At 43.9% G+C, this 24,669-nt stretch overlaps 1 pseudogene; it reads right to left on the bottom strand.

The window, feature by feature from the left end:
* Positions 1 to 19,842: 19,842 nt before the first annotated feature.
* Positions 19,843 to 24,365, bottom strand: LOC111186534 (myosin-9 pseudogene; annotated as a pseudogene).
* Between the last annotated feature and the right edge of the window lie 304 nt (positions 24,366 to 24,669).

Genomic DNA, 24,669 nt, shown 5'->3' with positions numbered 1-24,669 from the left:
GTCTCTGCATCTTTGTTTCCGTTATTGTCTCTTCCTGGAATGTCCTTAACTATCTAGTGACCATCTAGGGACAGATCATATAATCCTCCCTCTGACTCCCCTATATGAATGCAGAATTTTTCGTAGTTTCTTATTAAATTCCTATCACAGTGGATTCCGGAGACTTTGCTGTGTCATGTCTTTCCAATTAGGCCATTAAGTTTCTCAAGATGAAGGGAGATGCCCTTCTAGAACCTGGGTCCTCAAAGCATATTGGTTGAAAGAATAACTACTATAGCAATAATAAAAACAATAGCAAATAACAGTAATGATGATGATAAGTTGCTGTAGTCATTTTTAAGTTGTACACTTCATAGATTTCATAGGCTGCTTTTAAATAACTTTAAAAGTCAATGTGGGGCTTCCCTGGTGGCGCAGTGGTTGAGAGTCCACCTGCTGATGCAGGGGATGCAGGTTCGTGCCCTGGTCCGGGAAGATCCCACATGCCGCGGAGCGGCTAGGCCCGTGAGCCATGGCCGCTGAGCCTGCGTGTCCGGAGTCTGTGCTCTGCAACGGGAGAGGCCACAACAGTGAGAGGCCCGCGTACCGCAAAAAAAAAAAAAAAATCAGTGTCCTTCCCACTTCTGGGTATAGGTACAAAGGAAATAAAATAAGTATCTTGAAGAGATATCTGCATTTCCATGTTTGTTTCAGCATTAGTCACAATAGCAAAGATATGGAAACAATCTAGGTATCCATCAGCAGATAGATGTATAAAGAATTGTGAGACACACACACACACACACACACACACACACACAGGAATATTCTTTAGCCTTAAAAAAGAAGGAAGTCCTGTCATTTGCAATAACATGAATGAATCTGGAACACATTAAGCTGAGTGAAATGAGCCAGACACAGAAAGACAAATACTGCATGATCTCACTTATGTGTAGAATCTAAAAAAAAATCAAACTCATAGAAGCAGAGAGTGGAATGTTGGCTACCAGGGCCTTAGGGGTGGGACAAATGTTGGTCAAAGGGTACAAAGTTTTAGGTATGCAGGATGAATAAGTTCTGGAGATCTAACGTACAGCCTGGTGACTGTAGTTAGTACCGTAGGTACTCTTGAAATTTGCTAAGAGAGTAGGTCTTAACTGTTCTCACTAAAAAGAATGATGACTGTGAGGTTGTAGATATGTCAGTTAGCTTGGTTGTGGTAAGCATTTCACAGTGTTTATGTATATCAAACATTACATTATATACCTTAAATATATACAATTTTTATTTGTCAATTATACCTCAATAGAGCTGGAGAAAAAAGTCAATGTTAATTATCATTTAGAATACTTTAGGGAAGTTCCATAACTTTTTATGCTAATTTGTAAAAATGAAGCAGTTTGGTTAAATTAGGGGCTACAGACTGGCAGCTACAGATGAATTCTGGTTTTTTGGGTTGTTTGCTTATTTGGGGGTCCATATTTTGGTTCTCAGTAGAGTTTGGTGATGTATAGAAATGTACTCCCCTGGATGTCATTTCAAAGTGTCTCAGGTTAGCTGTCATATGCTTAGGCTCTTCTCTTGCATAATGAATACTATCCAGTAGGTCCTCTTGAGAGGCTTATGGTTTTACTAATTATGGTCCACATGCTGAAATGGCAGTGGACTTGGGATTTCAGAGAAACAGTGAAAATAGAGGAAGAGCTGTGAAACAGAGTGCTTTGAATAGATTATAGCAATCTGTATAGGGAGTCTGCCGCGTCTGTATGGATGGACAGGTTCTGACTCTCGGGTATTCAGAAATGGAAGTTCTTGTCTAAGGCTTATTGATGTGCTCATTCCTATAGCACTTTTCCTGGGCGTGGCAGGCAGTACAGGGGTAGATATGGCCATGCAGAATTTGAAAGTATTTTTCAGAGCTGGAATGTGACACAGAACTGTAGTTAGAGGTCTAGTGCTGGGGAGCCTTAGAGATAAACTTGTTAATAAGCAGAATGATGGCAGTTGACGAGATGGAACAGCAACACCAAGCATAAGAAGAACCACTAATAAGGTGTCCTTCCCACATGAATGGGGCTGTGACTATGGGAGGTGACGGTGTCACTGAAGTTAGAGACAGTTATAAGCAGTGATCTTTAGGGCTTCTAGGCTAACTCGTGTTCTGGAAGCAGATGTTAAAAGTGACTGGTGAAATTCAGGGCACATGAATAATCTGATGAACACTCTGAGACTTGAATGGACTGCGCTGGGCAGCTGGGGTATTACAGTGGGGTGCTGGTCCCTCCTACTGGGAAATAGAGTCACTTTGGAACAATGAATATCCCCTGGGAGTTCTGGAACTTAGTCAGACATTGATGAGAACAGGCATCTGTCTTCTGCTTATCCAAGTTCGGTTTAGCTCCGGCTGTCGTGTGTTGGCGCTAACAATTTGGGTAGAGGTGTCTCTGTTCGCGTGGCCTCTGCCAACGTGTTTCAGAGCTTCTCCCCTCTGGTTCTGCTGCCTGAAGTATATATAAGGTAGAAGCAGAGATAATGGAAGTGATAGCATTTCAAGTGCATGCTCAAGTGCGTGTGGGCTTAGCTTCTGATTTTGACTCAGCTACTCCTGGCTGTAGAGTGAAGCTTATCTTCTCAGCTGAGTTAGCTTCTGTGGATCAGTGACTTTTGTTAATTCAAGCATCATTAACTATTTGTAAATGACAAATCATGTCAATGATTTTGGATAGAAGCCTAAGTCTTAGGGAAATAGGTAGAGAGCTGAGTTGCCTGTGTCAAAATCTTCTAGTGAAATAAGAGCTCATAGTGGTGTTGGAGATCTCAGGGATGTAAAATTGAGTTGGAGGAGGTTTGGGGTAGACCTAGACCCTCAAGGATGAGGATGTCCTTGCGGCTTCAGATTGGACATATCCCTGAGAAGACTGGTAATTGGTGCAAAGACACAGTAGGCCTGATGGACTCCAAGCATCCCTTTAATCATACTCGGGGATTCCAATTCCAAATCTCTACATTCCTTGCCTTAGCCTGGAGACTCTATGGCTGTACAAAGTCCCCCATCCAAGGTTTCAAACCCATCTTTTTGTTTGACCCATTCCATTCAGGACTTTCTGAATGGTGGATGAGGGCAAACCCTGAGCTGTTGAGTAAGTTAGGAGATCACAGACTAGGATGCTTCAGGTTAGAGGTCCTCTTTGACTATGTTTAGTAGCATAGAAAGCCAACAGGAATTTCCTGGCCCATAAAACAGCTTCTCATGGCCCAAGACACATCTAGAATACAGGCTTCCATCTGCCTTCCCTTTAAAAAAAATCAGAATGAGCTTGTATTTAGCCTGACTGTTAAGCTTCATGGAAAAAGGAGCCTGGGATTCATCGGGAGTGAGAAGTCATCCTGAATAGTGAGTGCACTGGGGCCTACTGGGGCCGAGGGACAGCTTCCTGTTCTACAGGAAGGATGCAGAGGCCCCCGCAATAGAGCTGGAGGGCCTAAAGAACTCTTGGAAAATGTTTCCTCAAGCCAAAAGGCCTTGGCTTTGGACTCAGACAGCCACTTTCCTGCTTGGCAAGAAAAGGAGAACCCCCCAGAAATCAGGCCTGTGGTTATCTGGAAAATAATTGCTAACATTTTCCGTCCACCAGGCAGTAGTCTATGTGTTTTGTATGTACTGTTTCATAAAATTCTCACCCATCTTATGAAGTGGGTGCTATTTTTATTATTATTATTATTTAAACTCCATTTTATAGGTAAGAAAACTGAAGTAGAGGGGATTAAAAAAACTGTCCAGGAGCACACAGTTAGTGAGAACTAGAGATAGGATTTAAATGCAAGACGTTTATGTGTAATCTAAAAAATACAACAAGGTAGTGATTATAACAAAAAAGAAGCGGATATAAAGGGAAAACTACTAGTTACCAGTGGGGAGGGAAGAAGGAGCATTATAGGCATAAGGGATTAAGAGGTATAAACTATCAAGTATAAATTAAGCTACAAGGATATATTGTATAACACAAGGAATATAGCAAATATTTTATAATAACTATAAATGGAGTATAACCTTTAAAAATGGTGAATCACTATATTATATACCTATAACTTATATAATATTGTACAGCAACTGTACTTCAGTTTTTGTAAAGGCAGGAAGTTTGACTCCAGAGCATCTGCACTGCAACTGCCTGGGTCCATTTTCCCTCCCTGGCATCCAGATTGGGTTTGTTGGAACAACTAGGAGATACGCTAGGAAGTAAGCCAGATCACAGGGTGTGCTTCAAGGATGATACACAACTTTATCATTTCCTAGGACCTTGGTTGTCTGGTCTTGGAAGTGGTAAAGGAAGGCATGGAGGCACATACAGATTGTGGGGCTCTCTGTGAATCACTTCCTATAAATGTCCTCTTGGTCTATTTTCTTACTTTCTCTTAAATTGCCTTCTATCTCATTTCTTGGGTGTGACGAAGTGGGTCAAACCACTTCATTATAGGAGCATCACCTTCCCAACTAGACTCCCTCACTCTTCCTCCCCACACACTCCCATCCCCATGTGACCCCTGCCTTCAAAGTCGGATGAGATCATCCTACTCCTTAAGACATGTCCATGGATTTCAAACCTTTGTATTCACACTCCTTGACTTGGCGTACCATGCCCTCCATGATTAGAACCCACCGACCTGTCTAGGACCACGTACCATGGTTCCCCTCTTCCTCTCCCACCCCACACCCACCTTCATCCTTATACTGTAACCAAACCTAAGTGCTGTCAGCATAGTATGGTGCTCCACATCTCCATGAAGCAACACATGTCTCTCCTTCTTGCAACTTGCATACTCACACTTCCACCACTCCCACCCCCAACATCTTTTATGAATCTATTACTTATATTTTAACATCAAATCCAATATTATTTCATCTCTTGCTGTAAAGCCTTAAGGACTGACTGGTGCCTCTGCCCATCCCCCAGACAGTACCCTAGGAAGAGGACAAGCTCTGGGATTAGACCTGAGGTTTCACACCCTAATTAGGAAATATATAAGCATTATGGACTTGGATGGAAAAAAGATTATCTAAGTCTCAATGTCCTCATCAGTAAGATGGGTCGACTAAGATTTTCCACATTGAGTCCTTGGGAAGGGTAAATGTTGTAGAACAGGAAAAGCACTTGGCTCAATGCCAGGTGCAGAGTAAACAGCAGAGAAGTGATGGCTGTTATCAGTGTTCCAGTTATCATCTTATTCATCTCACTGTTGGGTAACCGTCAACCCACGTGCATGTCTTTTTTCTAGATGTACACTTCTTGAGGATACTGTCTGTGTAATTAGATTTTATATCCCAGCACCTGGCACAGTGCCCGTCATGTAACAGGTGCTCAATAAACACTTATTGGATGAATTATAACTCAATTATCTGCCATCTGCTTTGTCCAAAGCCGCATATTAGCAGGATCTAGCCTACTGCTCCCCTGTTCCATCCTTCCATCTGCCTTTGTGTTTAGGGAAAGGGGAGTTTATCTTGCCTCTCCTCATAGAGTCAGTTCACACAGGTCCTGCCACCCTGTTCTCACTACCTCCCAATGGTCCCAGCCAGGTTACCTTGGGTTTCAGTGAATCTGACTGCTGGGTACCCCCTGGAAATGCAGGACTACTGCTTTCCCTCAAAGTGACGCTGCTGGCACCTTGCTAACCTCAAAGCAGGTGTGCTCTCTGGAAGCCACAGTTCTCTTTCTTGTCCCATCCCAGCAGTAAGCACTTCATACCCACTAACTCCTCTCAGTGTCACTAACACGGTCCATTGTAAGAAACACATTGTCAATAAGGGGATGAGGATAACAAAGGGAGCTTGTTTTGTGGCACGTGGGGCAACAATAAACATCACTATTCCTGAAGTTAATCAACTCTTTTTCCATGGCTGGCCGTTTCTCTTAGGAACCAGCTGGCTGACACACTGCCCAGGTGAGGCTGCTCAACTTTCTATCCATCTTTTCACACTTCTTCAAGGCCCAAGTGCCCCACCCTCTTTCTCCTGTGCTCTTCAGAGACTATTCTCCAGTTTCTACTCCTGCACAGTCCTTCCCAACTAAAAGGGCTATCGACATGTTTCCTAAATTCAAGAGCAGTCTCTGCTCAAAATCCCACCTCTAGTAACGTAAACAATCAGGAGAAGCTTTTGAATTACATTTTTTCTTTAAAGGCTTTGAATATCTTAGAACAATGTTGAATAATCTCTCTAAATGAAAGGGGAAAGAAAAATGCATTTTATCTGTGTGCAGAGCAAACTCCAGGGTCAAATCCTTCTTTCCTTTTCTTTTCTTTCCTTTCCCTCCCCTTCCCTCTCCTTCCCTCCCCTTCCCTCCCCTTCCCTCTCCTTCCCTCCCCTTCCCTCCCCTTCCCTTCCCTCCCCTTCCCTCCCCTCCCCTCCCCTTCCCTCCCCTTCCCTCCCCTCCCCTCCCCTTCCCTCCCCTTCCCTCCCCTTCCCTCCCCTTCCCTCCCCTCCCCTCCCCTCCCCTCCCCTCCCCTCCCCTCCCCTCCCCTCCCCTTCCCTTTCCTTCTCTCCCTTCCTTCTCTTCCCTTCCCTTCCCTTCCCTTCCCTTCCCTTCTTCATGTCTTCTAAGCCATAGAATCTACAATAAGCAGGGTAGAGATGAAGGAATGAAAATGGGTCCACTTCAACTGGCCCCTTCTGCTCCTCAGTGTATGTGGGTTGGTCCTATGACCTAAGAAGCCCCAAGTAGCCAATATTGCTGGGATGAGCAAAGAACAATTCCCTTTTCTTTGGACCTTCCCTGCTCACCTGCCATCCTCTGTCTCTATGGCTCCTCCTTGAGTTGTTTTCCTTTCTCCCTTCCCTTTTTTTCAAGGTTTGTTCTTCTTCTCCTAGGCTTCAGCCATTCCATTTTATTTGGGTGATGGTTGATGGGGGGACTATTCAGATCCTGCAGTTGGAGCATTCACAGGACAATCAGACATGTCATCCTGACAAATGATCTTGTACTAGAAGAGTGTCTGAATAATCAACATGGTTCTTCAAGTGAGGACTGATCAAACTCCCTCTTCTGCTGCCCTGAGTGTGGTATATGACATTCCCTGGAGGTGGGGCATTCACAGGACAGGAATAAATCAAATCCTAGATTTCCTCAGCAGGAAAGCCAGAGCACTTCTTTCGCCTCTCTCCTCCTGATGAATCTCCCTTGATAGACCTTGGTCAGGTCAAATGTCTGGACTGTGCTCCAGGCAAAATACCCAATGGGATACTAAGGCTTTGAGAGAGGACTTGGAAGCCAAACTTTCCATTCGTCTTGCTGTTACCGTTCCTAGGACTGCTGTTGAAAGAAGGTGACAATATGGTCCCAACCTAGAGAAGGAGATCAGCTGGAAGGAATTTATTTTTGGCTATTGTACAATTTAACATGTTACAAAAATAATAATAACAGCTCAAGGAATTTCCTCACTGAAAAGTGAGTTTTAAAAAATCCAAGACTTTCCAAGGGCTGATGACGAGCTGGAGAGGGGACCATGGCTGAGCTGAATCTTGAGAGAGTTGCCTAGTGCCGAAGCAAATGCTCTGGAGGGCTGCACTCTGTATGGTAGATTAAGTACAGTGCAAACTCAGTAATCTGAACAACCTTTATTTGAACTGTCCTATTATTCAAATGACTCCCTGAAGCCAATTTCCTTTACCTTGTATGCTCTGACATGCTGAAATTGAAAATTTCACTCATTGTTCCTTTTTTTTTTTAATAAATCTTCAACCTTTATTACTCAAACTGAACACTTCTGAGCTCTGATTTGTTTGGATAATTGAGATCCCCATATAATTTTGAATCTAACACCTGACGATAGCCCTGCTTAGAGGTTCTCCATCAGGTGGAAAATAGACAGGAAATAGGACATGACCATTAAGCAGGACTGCATGAAGACAGTGAATTTCCACCCCTGCAGTCTCATGCATGATTACGGACAATCAGTAAGTCCTCTATATATTGAACTTACTCATAGAAGCAAGTGTATGTGAACAAATATCGTCTAGAGGTTAGTGTTCGTGTGCGTTGAAACCCTAGCTGCTGCACCTACTGTGTGACCTTAAGTAAGTTATTTAATCTCCTCAAGCTTCAAATTCCCCATCTGTAAATTGAAAAATAATAATAACCTCATCCATGTCATTGAGTTGACTGAATAAATGAAATACAGTGGATGCTTGAACAACACAGGTTAACTGCAAGGGTCCAGTTATTTGTGGATTTTTTTTTTCAATAGTAAATACTACAGTCCTACATGACCTGTGGTTGGTTGATTCCACGGATGTGGCAGAACCTTGGATGCCAAGGAACCAGGTATACACAGAGGGCGCAGTATAAGTTATATGAGTATTTTCAACAATGCAAAGTGTCGGCCCCCCCAACCCCCTCGTTGTTCAAGAACCAACAGTACATGTACTTAGCAAGAGCTGGGAACCTAGTCAGTGCTTGGTAAGTATGAGCTATTATTACTAACTTCCAAGAAAAATTCAAATAAGCATAAGGTCTTGGCACTGCCATCAAAAGGTTTGCAAGCTATTTGGAAAGTCACTAAATAACACAACCAAACAACAACAAAACACAAAGACATACACACATGCACATCCACAGAACAGAGCACAGATATGTGACCCATGTATAATAAAGCCATATAGCCCACATTCAAATCCCGGCTCTCGCACTTTCTAGTTGTATGAGCTTGGAAAAGTTACTTCACATCTCAGTATCTCAGCGCTCTCAAATACTATAATAGTATCTATGTCATAGACTTTTGGGGTTGATTAAGTCAATTAATAAGCATATAATTATTATGTATTATATAATTAACATATAATAATCAATAATTAATATGTATAATAATTGTATAATGTGCTTGGAACAGTGCCCGGCATGTAAAGAGTGTCAGCATTAATATACAGTAGTATTAGTTGTTCAGAAAGGACATGTATATGTATACGAGGGGAAAAAAAGAGGTATTGGGTGATCAGAAATGCAGCATGATCCAGAGGGTGAATCACATTTGCATGGGAAGGAAAAAGAACAAGAACATTCTAAAACTGGAAAGACATAAGGTTTCTTCAGCTGATGTTGAATAAGCTCTCACCTTTACCGCTATCACTGGGAAGGGACATTTCCTCTCAACAAAAGCCAGTGCTATGGTAACGCCATTTCCCATCTGAGCTCTCCAGTAAATGATGTTTTCACCTCATTTGTAAGTAAATTGAGAAGTCCAGGGATGTCCATGAGTTTTGTAAATTAAGTGAACGTAGACTACTCTCCTCTGTGAAAACGTCCTCCACATTAAGCCCTGAGGACCTGTCTCTCCTGCCTCACGTCTGATGGCTTCTTCTCAGTCTCCTTCCCTGGCTCCTTAGACTGAATCTGCCCCTGAATGGTGGTGGCCCCTGTGGGCATGGTTTTCTCTCTCCCTTAGCTCCATGTGCTTGTTTTCTATGAATAAATGCATTCATTTTCATGACTCTACTGCCATCAGATGTAGAAATCTCCTACCACTAATGTTTTCAGCCTTAATATCACGCTACACTTCCAAACTCATCTGATTATCCCAAAGGCAGTAAAACTACAACCAAAGCTGAAATTACCATGGAAAACTAACACCTCTTCTTCCTCCTACCTGTTCAATAATGCTTCTTTTCCTCCTCAAGATCAGTAACATCATCACTATCTACCTGTATCTTTACTAGAATTCTGACACCTCCATTCCTACACCCATGTATTCAATCACTGAGTCCTGCCCATCAGCCTCAGAAACTTTCCCCAAACTCACTCTCTCTTTTCCCCTTTTGCTTGCACTGCCTCAGCTACTCTCTACTTGGCCTAAAAGCTATGCGCTATGCCTTCTACAAATCTCTCCCCACTGTCTTCCCTTTTTACACAGCTGCCAGTTTTAGCTTCTTGGAAAGCAAATCTGTAATTGTCACTCCTTTGCTCAAACACTTATTTTGGCTCCCTATTGCTTGGGGATTAAGTCCAGTTAACTCTGGTCTGTCCTCCTTGTCCGGACTGGTCCCTTGGGCCAATTATAATAGAAATTGGCACCAGGATGGAGCAACGCTTTGCTTTAATAGAACCCTATACTTTTCAACTTCTTGTTCCAAACAATGTCATAAATTATGAATGGACATAAAAAGACATAAAAAGACAGGACATAAAAAGACAAATGACCTTGTTTGTTGTGTGAAAAACATAGACCATGAAGTACCCAATGTATGATGTGATTTATCTGAACGGACTCCTTATGTGTTGTTGTTTACCCTTCCCTTTGCATTGGCTTAAGTTGAAAGGGGGGATTTACTGACTGACCTAAATGAATAGTCCAAGAGGTGAAGGAGACTGTAGGCAGAGCAGTTGAGGTCTTAGAACTTTGTCTCCAACTCTGGGCTGTGTTTGCATCTGCTTCGTTTCAATCTCAGACAGGTTTTCTCCGTGTGGCTCCATGATGACCTCTGGTAGCCCTGAGCCTGTATCATTTATGTAGCTCATGATCCCATAGACACAGAGAGAATCTTTCTAATTGGCTGGGCCTGGGTCGCAAATCTACCACCTTGAGTTGAAGTTCTAAGTCCATTCCTACTCAAACCAAGTGGACTGAGCAAGAATTTTTTTTTTTTTTGGCGTGGGTGCGGAAGTTGGGAGGGGGGAATATAATTTCCCAGTGAGACAGACAAACTCTATATGCCCACTATGCCTCTAAACACAAATACTTTTCTTCATCCATTATGATAAATACCTCCATGAGAAACTTCCAGGTATTCAAGCACCAAGAATGGGCCTTATATAAATGAGAAATATTAAAGACAGCCAGTTCCTGACCCAATGAACAAAGGTGGCAGAAAATTTTCCAAAAATGGCATTCTGGTAAGAACCGCAACAAAAGGACTGGCTACCACTTTCAACCTGAATTTGATTCTCTTCTTTCCTAATTTCAATGTGTCTAAATCCTTGGGATCGTGGCCCCAGAATATTCCCACAGATTTAGCAATAATGGGCCCAGACCTCTTAAGGCAGTTATGGTTGAAAATATTCTGTTCCGTGGCCACTTTTAAGTTCTCTAGCATATGTCAGACCATAGGAACCAACTGGGGGTTCAGAAAGTAAGAGCCCTATAAAAAAGATTTTCTTCTTTGGTTTTCATTTAGCTTACTCAGGTCTTCAGAGATTCTAGCAAGCCCAGAGGGGCCACCCACCCCCATCTGTGGGAGTTAGAGAGCAGACGTAATGCAGAGATTGTCTGCTATGTAAATTGATGAGAATGGGGGTGAATCTCGCATAGACAAATAGTCAGATCCAATGATGTTAAACTGAGAGGTGACCAGGGAGTAGGAATGATCATTTGTAAAGAGAAAAGTGTTGAAAGGCCCTTTTGCCTGGCAAACATAAATACCCTGAAGAATAGAAAGCTGTGCGTGGATGTGGGGCTCGCTTAATGTGAATCCTACATCAGGCGTTTGTAAGTGATATAAAACTGTGATGTGCTGTAAAATTTATATTGCTCCCCCAAATGATCTACTGGTAGAACATATATATTTTGCAGAAAATGTTAAAGCTGTCATAAAACCTCATTGCTACAGATACAGTAGGTGCTTCAGAAGTACACACCAAAGCAGGGATTTGTAATCATTTCAGGGTGGTTCGTAAAAGAAAGCACATTGTGTTTCAACATCTGAGAAAGGACAAATATTCCCTTCTTCCCAAGGCCTGTTTTATCTTATTTTACATACTTAAAAAAGAGAAAAACAGAGGCAAGCAAACAGTCTAAATATTTAAATGAAAGCTTTTGGGCTTCCCTGGTGACACAGTGGTTAAGAATCCGTCTGCCAATGCAGGGGACATGGGTTTGAGCCCTGGTCTAGGAGGATCCCACATGCCGTGGAGCAACTAAGCCTGTGTGCCACAACTACTGACCCTGCGCTCTAGAGCCCTTGAGCCACAACTAATGAAGCCTGAGCATCTAGAGCCAGTGCTCTGCAACAAGAGAAGCTACCGCAACGAGAAGCCTGCGCACCGCAACGAAGAGTAGCCCCTGATCAGTGCAACTAGAGAAAGTCCGCACGCAGCAAAGAAAACCCAACGCAGCCAAAAATAAAAATAAACAAAATAAATACATTTATAAGAAAAATAAATAAATAAATGCAAGCTTTTCCTTATATGCCCGGGTTGCTAGAAAGGTGAGAGCCAATGATAATTTCTTTCCCAAGTTCACATAGAGTTGTTGACTCTGTTTAATAATAGTAGATCTTGTTCAGGCTGAACAAACTGGTCCCTGGGGTGGGGTGGGGGGAAAGCAGCAATAAATCAATACTCCAGATGTAATCTTGGTGTCTAGAATGCAGAGAGAGATTTGGGTGCATAATGGTGCTGGTTTGTCTATTGTCATTCAGACACAAGCTGCCTCAGAAAGGGGCTTGTGGGAACCTGATAAGATGTGGTCAAAGGTGGGTTATAAATCACAGAGAGGCAGGATTCTGCTGATTTCATACACCCGCACTTTCTGGGGTGAAAAAAAAAGTGATAGATCTGCAATTTACTGCTTATCACATCTGCTAGAAGCTTTATAATACAAAAAGCCTGACCTTCAGTAAATAAACGCCCTGGTTGACTACCTGCTTCTGTTTAGGAAATATGGTACCCCAGCAACCAAGAGCTGGAAGCCCTGTGATGACCTGTTTAACAAGCCCATCTTTGATGGTGAGCCATGCAGAAGTGAGTTTTACTCACAAGCATCTCCTCCTAGAACAAGAAGTGGATGGTACTTGTTGAAAGAAACTGTATATTTAACTCTAGGGGAACAAATGGACCCAAGGGATCATATGGATTCCACACTTGTTCAGCACTTGTTAACGTTTTGCAGATCACTGGACCACAATGTCTTCTCAAAGAATAGGGGAGGGAGGAGGCAGAAGCAAGGGGAACAGAGAGGTGAGAAACCAAGGAAGTTGCTGCAGCCCAGGGAAGGCAGCGCAACATTGCCAGGCAAAGAAAGAACCACCTGGTGAAGAGAAGCAAAAATTACCATGCATTACCCTAAGAGGTGGTATATTTCTATCTCATATTTCTTCCAGGGAAAAGTTTGAAAACACTGACTTTTTTTACTGCAGCACTTTCAAAATTAATATATATGTAATCCTAGTCTCAATAGAGGATGGGTCATCTCTAGTTAAAAGTGCATAGGAAAACAATATATCTTTGTAATTTTCAGATATGTAAAGCAAGTCAGTACTCCAAAAGTCTTCACATTCTCTCCTTGCTCCCTGATGGAGTGAATCTGCATTTTCCTCAACATACTCTTCCCTGAGTTAAATATGTTTTGAGTGGATCTGAGTTTTAAAAGAAGTCACTTCATGTTTAAAAATTGTTTGTTAGCTAAAAGAAGACACCAGAGAAGGTCGTTTTAACCTTGCATTTGTAATTTATTTATAAAATATGTCAATTGTTTTATACTTGTGCAAATGAAAAATCCATTCATTCTCTCATCGAAAATTGATTAGTTAGTTATTATGTAGCAGGTACTCTCATAGATGCTGGCAATTAGCAGTGAACTAGATAACAGCAATCCCTTCCTTCGTGGAGCCTACAATTTAGTAGGAGGATCTGAACAATAACAACTAAGTAACTACAATATGTAGTCTGCCGAGACAATAAATGCTATGGAGAAAATAAGCAGGGAAGGGTCTAGAGAGTGCTGGACTGAGTATGGGGGGTGGGAGGAGTTTATAAATTATTTAAATTTGAAATATTTCCCAGTGGTCAATAGTTTTAAATTTCTCTCTCACACCTTTTAGCCATGATTACAACTAGAACTGGAAGTGATCCATTTGTATCTCATCTCTTTGCTGCGCTCTTTTCTACCTGCAAGGGGACAGAGCTGCAGAATGGCCAACAGTCCAGGATAACCAAGATGATGTTGAGTGACCAGGTCAGCCTATTTCACTACCCATTACCCAGCACCTCTTAAAAACAAAACTGGTAAGTGGGTATAGATGAAAATATTGTACTACCACGTGCACGTCAGTTACTAAGAGTCTCAAAGGATACAAGGCACTCCTATTCCCTTTTCTGTACAATAGTTCTTTTTTTTTTTTTCTCTTAGCAAAAGCAGCAAGATTTAGGTTCTAGTCTTAATTCCATCAAACTGGGCTTTCTTACTGTCTTCCTGTATCTGAGGAAGCCTTAGATGATGCTTCTTGGCATGGAGTATTTTGAAAGATTATTTGCGAGACTACTTGGCAGGTTCTTGTTGACCACATATATTTTTTACTCAATTCTCTGCAAGAAATTGTAACAGGTGGTATCGGTTGTGATGCTTTGGCTGAAGTAACAAAAGCCAGCTCCCGGTGGCTTATGCAATAAGGATGCTCAAGGACTCACAGAACTGAGAGTCCAAAATTGGGTGGAGTATCAAGTGACGGGCCTCCCACCTTCATTTCTCTCCACTCTTTCAGCTCTACTCTGCTTCCTATGCTGCTCGTCTTGTCTTGTGGTCTCAAGATGACTGTGGTCATCAAGGGCTAAGGTGGGGAAAGGAGTGGAGGGGGGAAGACAGGGAGAGACAGAGAGACAGATGAGAGAGAGAGAGAGAGAGAGAGAGAGAGGGACTTGGATTTCTCTCAAGAGTCCAGAATTTTTTCCCTCAGAACTTCTGGAAGCCAAATTCATTTGTTTTACTGGCCAGTATTGCCTTAATTCAGCCCATCCCTAAGTCAGTTGCAAGCAAAAACACTGCATAATTGACTTTGACCCAACAGAGCCCATCTCTTGATGGCAGGGACCTGCCTTGAGCATCTTTTGTAGGTGCCTCAGACCAAAACACTGTGATTTGTCCATAATGGATACCCAGTTATTTATTTAATTCAGTCATGTATTTAACATGTATATCAAGTGCCTATTCTTTTCCAGATCTCAGGACTAAGGATTTATAAGTGAAAAAAATTATCAGTGGTAAAACAATATGTTCCTGTTCTCTTGGAGCTTACAGTCCCGGGGAGGGGGAGATGGTATACAACAAACAAATAAGTCAGTTGAGTGACAGGAAGTGTTTTGTGAAATCTAGTGATCTTAAAAGTGTAACTCAATTCACAAGAACTGGCAATCGGTGGCCGATTTATGAGTGTCCTCCTAAGCCAGAGGTGAGACATAACACACATATAAGATGCTCCAGCAGATACAGAACATAGTACGGAATCATGTTCAAACCGCCACACTTCTGTTTTCTTAATCCTACTTACTTAGACCTGGTTGGCCCTCACCTACACTTGTAGGTTTAGAGTCCTTATTTCTTGCCTCTTTTGAGTCTTCCTTAATAATTTTCTGCTTTTTAAGCCTTCCCTTTGCTGTGAAGACCCCTCATCTACTGCTGGATGAATTGGCTGATAACTGTGAGCCATTTTCTTGTTCTCCCAGGACTGGTGTTAGGACCATATGAGATGCTCTACTCCTTCATCTGACCTACAGTGTTTGAAGATAGTAGCATAACTGTCTTGCAGATGGAAAAACTGAGCCCCTACGGATTAAGTAATCTGTTCGGTGTTATACAGCTAGAAGATACCAGGGACATGATTCAAATCCACACCCAAGGTCCTCTTGAGCAAATCTAATATGAAATTCTACCTCTGTTCAAAAATGTTTCTTATGTTAAGTGTGTCCATCCTAAGACTGTAGAACCCATGTTACACATCTCTTCTTTCTTCCCCACGTTTCTGGTACATAACACTGTCCTGAGAGTAGAGTAAAATCGATAAATGATTGAGGGTAGAGGGCTTCTCGTTTGTGTGAAAACAATATAACAGCAACCTTGGAATAACATTTTTCAAAAAGAATAGTAAACGGTTATTTTTAACCAGGTGACAGCTAAGATATTCAAATAATAAATGAATTTACTCTGATGGTCATGCAGATAGATATTAATGTGGCACTGAAGCGTTTCCATCAGTTACATGGGCATGCGTTGGCTCTAACCATGACATCATAGAAGCATCAAGGCCTTTCAAAATAGTGATCAGGGAACAATATGGATCATAATTTTAAAACAACCCTTCTTCATGCTTTAAAGTACAACTGTTACCAGCAATCATAACAACTCAAGTTTATGGTTGGAGAGCAATCCTGCTGAGCTGTTGCTGCACTGCCTGATGCTCACGTGGGATCCAGAGACCATCAGTCTGCCTCTGCCATTCAAATAATGCACACCCACTGTAAATGCCTCTCGGAATTTATGCCACTCGTGAATAGTCATTCATTTGGATGACCAGTACCCTGCTCAACCAAAATTAAAAAACAAAATATTTAATACACTTCAGTATGATTTAGTACATATAAACATGGTGATCATAAATCAAGAGAATTTCCCCAACAGGAAAACATAAAATTTCCAGATCCATTTTAGAAATCTAAACAATTCATGCTCTGGCCCCCAACTGTCATGGGATCTTGGAATTGTGGTGTTATGGGAACCCGGAAAACTGTAAGCACCCATCCCGCTCCCCTTTGCAAGGCCTCCTGTCAACAAGCCCAGACACAGGAAAAAAAATGTTAGACACCTGCAGAGTGGTTTTTAACAGTTTGTTCTTTTTTAAATTATAAAATTAAATTACACATATATTCTCCTATGAAATTGTGTTTAGTGACTATCAGGGAAACAGCTGCTGAAACAAACAGAACCTGAAGTGTAGAACAACTGAGATACACTAGAAGATTCTTTCTTGCTCACATAACAGACAAGGCAGATGTTCTTTGTTCATGACGGTGATGTTCCTCCAACTGTGGAACCACTTGGTGGTTCAACAACCAAGGCTGAATGAGGTGCTAACATTGTCAACACAAGTTCTCTGAAGCATCTGTGGTCTATTTCATCCTAGTCATCCAGAAGAGCTTGGAGAAGCATGTGCAGAAGATTTCAACAAACTCTGCCTGAAAGTGGTTTCTATCACTTCCCCTTGCATGGCATTGCCTAGGACTCTGTCCCATGGTGAACCTAGCTGCAAGGGAGGACGGAGAACATGGCTGTGGCTATGTGCTTAGAAAGAATAGAAGAATGTGCATTTTGGTGAATGGTGGCTCTCCCTGTCTCAGTGATAAATGTCATAGCTCTACAGAAACTTTTCCCAGAGTTATCCTACATCTTGCTTCTCAGTGCCTACCCGTTCCCTCCTAGGGCTTCTCTGAATTCAGTATTCATTTTGGCACAAAATTAAGACTCATAAGAAGGTAGTCAAATGGTACAAAATTCCAGTTATAAGATAATTAGGTACTGGGATGTAATGTAGAACCTGATGACGGTAGTTAACACTGCAGTATGATATATACAACAGTCGTTAAGAGAATAAATCCTAAGAGTACTCGTCACTCAGCACAGGAATTTTTTTTTTCTACTTTTTGTTTTTGTACCTATGCAAGAGGATGCATGTTAACTAAGGTTATTGTGGCAATCATGTCACAATACATGTAAGTCGAATCATTATGCTGTACACCTTGAACTTGTACAGTGCAGTATGTCAACTATATCTCAATAAAACTGGAAAAAAAGATTAAGAAGAGAGGAAAGGACAGAGAAGAAAGTGATTGACACACTTCTCTCTCTGTTGATAACTAGAACTGTCCTCCAACATTTATTGACACAATACTGAAGACTGCTTTAATTGAACTGAAACAGAAAAACAGTATCTTCATGATGATCACCCATCATTTACAGGAAATAATAAATTGACCTTCGGTCTTCTCATCTCCTCACTAGCCGTCAGCGTCCTTCTCTCATAAGCCTCATGTGCAAACCAGTAACTGTCTCCACAGTTTACCTCTGAATGCTCCCTCACCCCCATCCTAAAACGATCTAATCAATTCATTCTCCTTCAGCAATGCTCATCATTGTAAGAGATGCAGGTGCAATATTTCTGGAAATCCACTGTCTCATGGTTTGCTGAATGTTTACTAAGTCTGCTTATGAAAGATCTCACAAATCCTCTGCTTAGCTCACTTCGCCTTTCTGCAGTAGAACAGAGTTCACATTAGGTTCCATGTCTGAGAATGAGTGAGAAGGTGAGATGGATTTCCAAAATAAATCAACTTACCTGGGTCCCTTTAAGTACGTTAGAGACCACAGACTGAATCAGAGACTTGAGATACCCTCTAAGGGAGCCCCCTGAGGATTCAACCAGAGTTTTCTAAGCTAGAAGAGTTGATGTCAGTCAGACAGAGATAGACAAGAACTGCATGATATCACGTATATGTAGAACTTAAAAAGGCCAAACTTGTGAAAACAGAGGATAAAATGGTGGCCACCAGGGGATGGAGGGTGGGGAATAATAAAGATGTTGTTTAAGGGTAGAAACTTACAACCAGTGGTAAATAAGCCCTAGAGATCTAACGCACAGTATTGTGAACGTAGACAACAATATTGTATTACAAACATCAAACTTGCTAAGAGACTAGAACTTCATTATTCCAACCACTAAAAATGAAGGATAATTACCTAATGTGATGGAGAAGCTAGTTATCCCTACAATGACAATCATATTATAATATATAAATGAATCAAATTACCATGTTGTACATCTTAAACTTATTCAGTGTTATATGTCAAATATATTGATATTTCAATACAAGGTTTTTTAAAATATATATTTTTAAAGTGTTGATGTCAGTACACCATAAAACTGTATTTGAATGCTGTGCTGATTTCAGTGACCACAGAGGCCACTTCAAGTGTAGCATGCTGACCCACTGGAGAGCCTCCGTTCTTCATGTACTCACTCATATTAAGGAGGAAAGTTCCCCCATCCAGGACTTTGAAATTCATTGAAAAAATACGAAATCATATTCCTGACATTTTTGAGGGCTTTGTTTCATTTTGGTATTTCTGAGTGCATAGATAACCTTTCTTGTGAGTTTCCCTGCCGTGTTTTTCACCTATACTCCTTCCTTCTCTTTCCCTCTCCCTGCTGAATTTCTCTCCTCTCTCTCCTCTAAAACCTGCGGGCTAAAATTGGTCCCAAGCGAGAAAAAAGGAGAAGCAAGAGGACCCCTTGATATGTTTCATTCCCACCCTCTACCTCTCCTGCATTCTGAGACTGTCCCCAAGGAGATTTTAGCCTGGTCACCTCCCTCCCATCTTCCCCTTCCTCTCCAAATTTGTGCAGATGACAGCAACATGTTAGATCCCAGAATGGTAGATTTTTTTTTTTTTCATAGCACAAGGTTCTCTTTATTGTGATGCTCAGTGGAAAACATCTGTAAACCAGCTCACTGTAGTGTTGACAGCTGCAACCATGCTAAGGCACGTTCATTATATAAAAAACGGGCGTGGTGGGAGTTCTGTTCACTCCTTTGTGACAGCAACTGGGACCTGAATTCAGAGCTTTTTAGGCATATGTAGCTTTTATATATCCATGATTTCTTGAGAGTTTGTTTCCTTAAAAATAAACCTTCTTTGCCATAAGTAAGTCTAAATGCAGCATATACAAAAGTTAGGGATACAGGGAAATTCAGGCACCAGTGTAGACCAGTGTAGGACAAGCTACTCTCTTCTAGACATGGTTACAAAGGAAAGGCAGTGATAAAGACTTGGAATTTTACCATTTATTACAGTTAGAGGGAGAAAAGACAACTTTTTTTTCTTTTAAAAATATCTGTGCAGATGGCAGTCTTGAATTATACTGATCTGTCAACAGTGCGGATCAACTACCCTCGGGCCCCAGTCCTGGAGTAGGTTCGAGATCACCTGGCCCTTTCCACTGCTCTGGCTGTCAGACTCGGGACAAGTCCCTTAACCATTAAATATATTTGGTCCCCGAGGGTGTTGGGAGAGGTGTTGGCCTTTCCAGCTTGGCCCCTGGGCCCTGTCTTCTCAGTCCAACAGGCTGAGAAGACAGTCCCGTTGCGGCAGGGGCGGGCTGCCCTCGGCAAAGGACGGAAAGGGGTCATGACTGCACTTGAGACATTTCAGAATCAGGAAGGTGATAGTGGCGCCGCCCGGCAGGGAGGAAGGGACGCTGCGGAGGCTGGGAAGGGGAGGTGGAGTCGTCGTTGTCGTCCGGCTCGGGCAGCAGGAGAAGAGGTGTTTATTCGGCAGCTTTGGCCTCGGCCCCATCGGCTCTGCCGTGCACCTCCTCGTCCGAGCGGTCGCCGGCCCCTTTCCGGGCCATTCAGCGGGGCACGACAAACGGCAGGTCCCCACGCCTGAGCTCGTTCTTGAGCGAGCTGACCTCGCGGTTCATGGCGTCCAAGGTCTCCGTGGCATCCTCCAGCTCGCGCTGCAGTTTCCGGCGCGAGGCATTAGCCCGCTGGGCCTCCTCCAGCTGCCGCTTGAGCCGCTTCAGACGGGGGGACGCCTTGTCCGCCCGGTGCTTGCGCTGCTCGGCGTTCCTCCGCTCATCATCCACCTGCAGCAACGCATCCTCCAGCTTCTTCTCGGCCCGATGCACCTGCCTGCAGGCCGCCTGGCGCTCCTTGGTCTCGTTGTCCAGCTGCTGCTCCAGCTGTGCGATCTTGGCCTCGAGGGCGGCGATGGAGGCCTTGGACTTGCCAGTGCCCTCCATGTCCTGCAGCTTGACCTTGAGCTCCGTGTTCTGGCGTTGCAGCCGCCGCCGCGCGTTCTCGTTCAGACAGGGGCTGATCTGGTCGCTGTGCAGGTTCGCCTTCTTCAGCCTGTCGCTCACCAGCTCCGTGCTGCCTTGCTCCTCCGCCAGATGCGCGATGCAGGCCTCTGGGCGCCGCTTCCCCTCCAACACCAGGGCACCTTCGCCGCTGCTGTTGGCCCCCTGGTCAGCCAGCTGGCCCCGCTCCTGCTGGGCCTGGCGCTTGGCACGCTCGGCAGCTGCCAGCTTCCCCTGCAGCTGGATCATCTCGGTCTCCATGCTCTGCCGTTTCTTCTCATTCTCCTTGGCCTGCGCCAGGATCTCCTCGCGGGAGGCGCCAGTGTCCTCCAGCTCCCGCAGGCTAGTCCTTCATCTGGGCCTGCAGCTTCGTCCTGGTCCGTTGGATGGCTTTGTCCCGGTTCTTGTTGGCCGAGTCGATGTGGGCCTCCAGGTCCTTCAGGTGCATCTCCAGCTTCTTCCGAGCGGCCACGGCCATAGAACGCTGCTTCCTCTCATCGTCCAGCTAGGCTTCCATCTCCCGCACCTGTCTGACCAGCTCCTCGCTCTTCTTGTCGCGGCCCTGCAGGTCCCGCTCCAACTGGGCCTTCATGGCCTACAGGTTCACCTCCAGCCGCAGCTTGGCATCCTCGCCGGCCTGCAGCTCGTCCCCCAGCTCCTTGAGCTGGGTCTTCATCTCCTCCCCCTGCCGCTCCAGGGCCCGCCTGGACTTCTCCAGCTCTTGGACGCTCTTGCCGACGTCGTCCTGGGAGCTCATGAGGTCCTCCATCTCCGTGCAGATCCGCTTGAGCCTCTCCGGCTCCGCCTTCTGCCCCATGGCCTCCTCCAGAGCCCGGGCCAGAGATGGCGCCTTGGTCTCCTTCTGCCGGGCCTCTGCCTCCGCCCGCTCGCGCTCCTCTGCGTCCTTGTCGGAGATGGTCTTCTCCTCGGCCAGGAGCTGGTCGAACTTCTTCTGCTTCTTCTCCAGGTTGGAGACGCTCTGCCACTGGTGGTCCAGGTCCACGAGCAGGTCGTCCAGCTCCTGCTGCAGCCGCGTCTTGGTCTTCTCCAGCTGGTCGTAGGCGGTCACCTTCTCCGCATAGCGCTTCGCTGCCTCAGCCCCTCCAGGTCCTTCTGGAGCTTCCTCTTGGCCTCCTTGGCACCCCACACCGTCCTCCATCTTCTTCCTCGTGTCAGTGACCTGGGTGTGCAGGGTGGCGATCTGCCTCTCGAGGTTCTGCTTGGCCTCTTTCTCCTCCACCAGCTGCTCTTTTAAGGAGTTTTCTCATCCTCCACCTGCTTCAGCTTGGGGCTCAGACTCAGCTTCTGCCGGTTCTCCTCCTGCAGGAGCTCCTGCGTGTCATGCAGCTGTGACTCCGGAGCGGAGAAGTCCTTGGTGAGCTTGCTGGACTTGCTGTCTGACTGCGTGAGAAGACCCGTCACATTGTCCAGCTCGACCTGCAGCTTGGAGACCTTGTCGGCTAGCTCCGTGAGCACGCGCTCTCTCTCGGTGAGCTTGACCTGCAGCTCCTGCAGCTGGGGCGATGGTAGATTTTATCCCATAAAACTAATGTCAGGAGGATCTCCAGCTGTCAGTAAATATGTTATCAAAAGGCTGCGAAGGGCTGGAAATTTATTTTAAATAGTACTGGTATTCCTCTCCTTTATAGAACAGTTGCCTCCTAGACCTCTAAACTGAAGGAATTCTTGAATGAAAACATCTTCATTCTGGGAACAGCATACGGTTATGGTTGCGAAACTTAGGAGTCCCGTTTCATCATTATAATTTGATGATCTCATTCTTAAACTGCTAAACATTCTTAAACAGCAGGGTGTTGTAGTGGAAGTTGCATTGGGGTTTTACATCAAGGAACCCCAGGTTGAAATCTGGACTCTGTCACTTAATACTAGTATAACCTTGGGCAAATTACATGCCCCTTCTGAATCTCAGTTTACACGTTTCTACAATGGGGAGAATAATTCCTATATTTTTAAGAGTGGTGATTAAATGACAGGTTGCCCATAGTGTGCTCAACATTTTAGATACACTCAATCTTTTCTGGCACTATGGGTATCTTTAGGGAAGTCACCTTGTATCAAGAAATAAGTGATATTCCATTGTATATATGTGTCACATCTTCTTTATCCATTCATCTGTCGATGGGCATTTAGGTTGCTTCCATGTCCTGGCTATCGTAAATAGTGCTGCAGTGAACATTGTGGTACATGTCTCTTTTTGAATTATGGTTTTCTCAGGGTATATGCCCAGTAGTGGGACCGTAGACATAGAGAATGGACTTGAGGACACGAGGTGGGAAGGGGAAGCTGGGGCGAAGTGAGAGTAGCATCGACATATATACACTACTGAATGTAAAACAGTTAGCTAGTGGGAAGCAGCCGCATAGCACAGGGAGATCAGCTCGGTGCTTTGCGATGACCTAGAGACGTGGGATAGGGAGGGTGGGAGGGAGGCTCAAGAGGGAGGGGATATGGGGACATATGTATGCATATGGCTGATTCTCTTTGTTGTACAACAGAAACTAACACAGTATAAGCAATTATACTCCAATAAATATATATTAAAAAAATAAGTGAATGAATGGATGAGTGAATGAATACATCTATCTAGTCAGTGTTCAGAATTTTTCTAAACTCAAAAAATAGCACTTGATATGCTAACAGGACCAACTGAGAAAAACTTTATCCACTAAATGAAACAACTCTGACGTTAAGTCCCAAACAATCACAAAATCTACAAACAACCATTGCCTTGTCAAAGCCACAAAGCCATTTGCTAAATAACACCTGTTTCTGCACACACTAGAGCAGAACTCCCCAGGGAAACAAGAAATGCACACTTTGGGTATTGTATTTTACACTGTCCTCTTTGTTGCCCTAGTATAAGGATAAAGATATTCAGAGAGATTAACATAAAAGTCTGGAAAAAGTGTACTCCACCTCATCACCACCCCCTGTAAAAAAACAAAAAAAGACCTAGAGGGCTTCCCTGGTAGCGCAGTGGTTGAGAGTCTGCCTGCCGATGCAGGGGACACAGGTTCGTGCCCCCCCGGTCCGGGAAGATCCCACATGCGGTGGAGCGGCTGGGCCCATGAGCCATGGCCGCTGAGCCTGCGTGTCTGGAGCCTGTGCTCCACAGCGGGAGAGGCCACAACAGTGAGAGGCCCGCGTACCGCAACAACAACAACAAAAAAGACCTAGAATATCAATTCAGAAATTTTCAGGTAATTAAAGTGGATTAAAACAAAATAAAACATCCTTAGCCAAATGTTCTGATCATTAGGAATTGCTTTCTTAACACTAGTTGAAATGTAGAAGTCAGGTTGAAGAAGATGAGAAGGCTGCCAGAATTTCTCACCCTTGTATTTTTATTTCTTATGTTATTATTGTTATTATTTTTATTATTATTTGCGGTACGCGGGCCTCTTACTGTTGTGGCCTCTCCCGTTGCGGAGCACAGGCTCCGGACGCGCAGGCTCAGCGGCCATGGCTCACGGGCCTAGCCGCTCTGCGGCATGTGGGATCTTCCCGGACCGGGGCACGACCCTGGTGCCCTGCATCGGCAGGCGGCCTCTCAACCACTGCGCCACCCGGGAAGCCCCTCTTACGTTATTATTTGAGTGCGGAATACTTTTAAACATATCTTGAATGATAATATCTTCCAACCGTTATGATTTGTTCCTTTAAATAAGTGTTTTGAGGATATTTTTCACATTCTGACCTGTGATTTCATTGTACTCAGGGCCAGCTGCTTTCCCGTAGACTGAAGCTCTGACATTTATAATGGAATTGAACAGTGTAATAGGATTCACTTAACAAAAATGCTGCTGTGACATGAACTTTATGGGACCTTCCATTGAACAAGGGAGGCCTGTTTTAACATTGTCTGGTTGCTATTTCATGGCAGAAATGGAAGCAAAAAACGCAATAGCTGGGTCTCTGCATAAATGAAGCCACACCATTTTTCTTTTTCTTCTCTTTTTTAAAATAATTTATTTTTTAATTGAAGTATAGTTGATTTACCATGTTGTGTTAGTTTCAAGTGTACAGCAAAGTGATTCAGATGTATATATAAACATAAA

This window comes from Delphinapterus leucas, chromosome 13 (genome assembly GCF_059928025.1).
Source record: "Delphinapterus leucas isolate spDelLeu-1000000601 "Yukka" chromosome 13, BTC_Dleu_Yukka2, whole genome shotgun sequence".
NCBI classification, from domain to species: Eukaryota; Metazoa; Chordata; class Mammalia; order Artiodactyla; family Monodontidae; genus Delphinapterus; species Delphinapterus leucas.
Note: the sequence above shows the minus strand (reverse complement) of the source record. Positions and strands in the feature narration are given on the sequence as shown.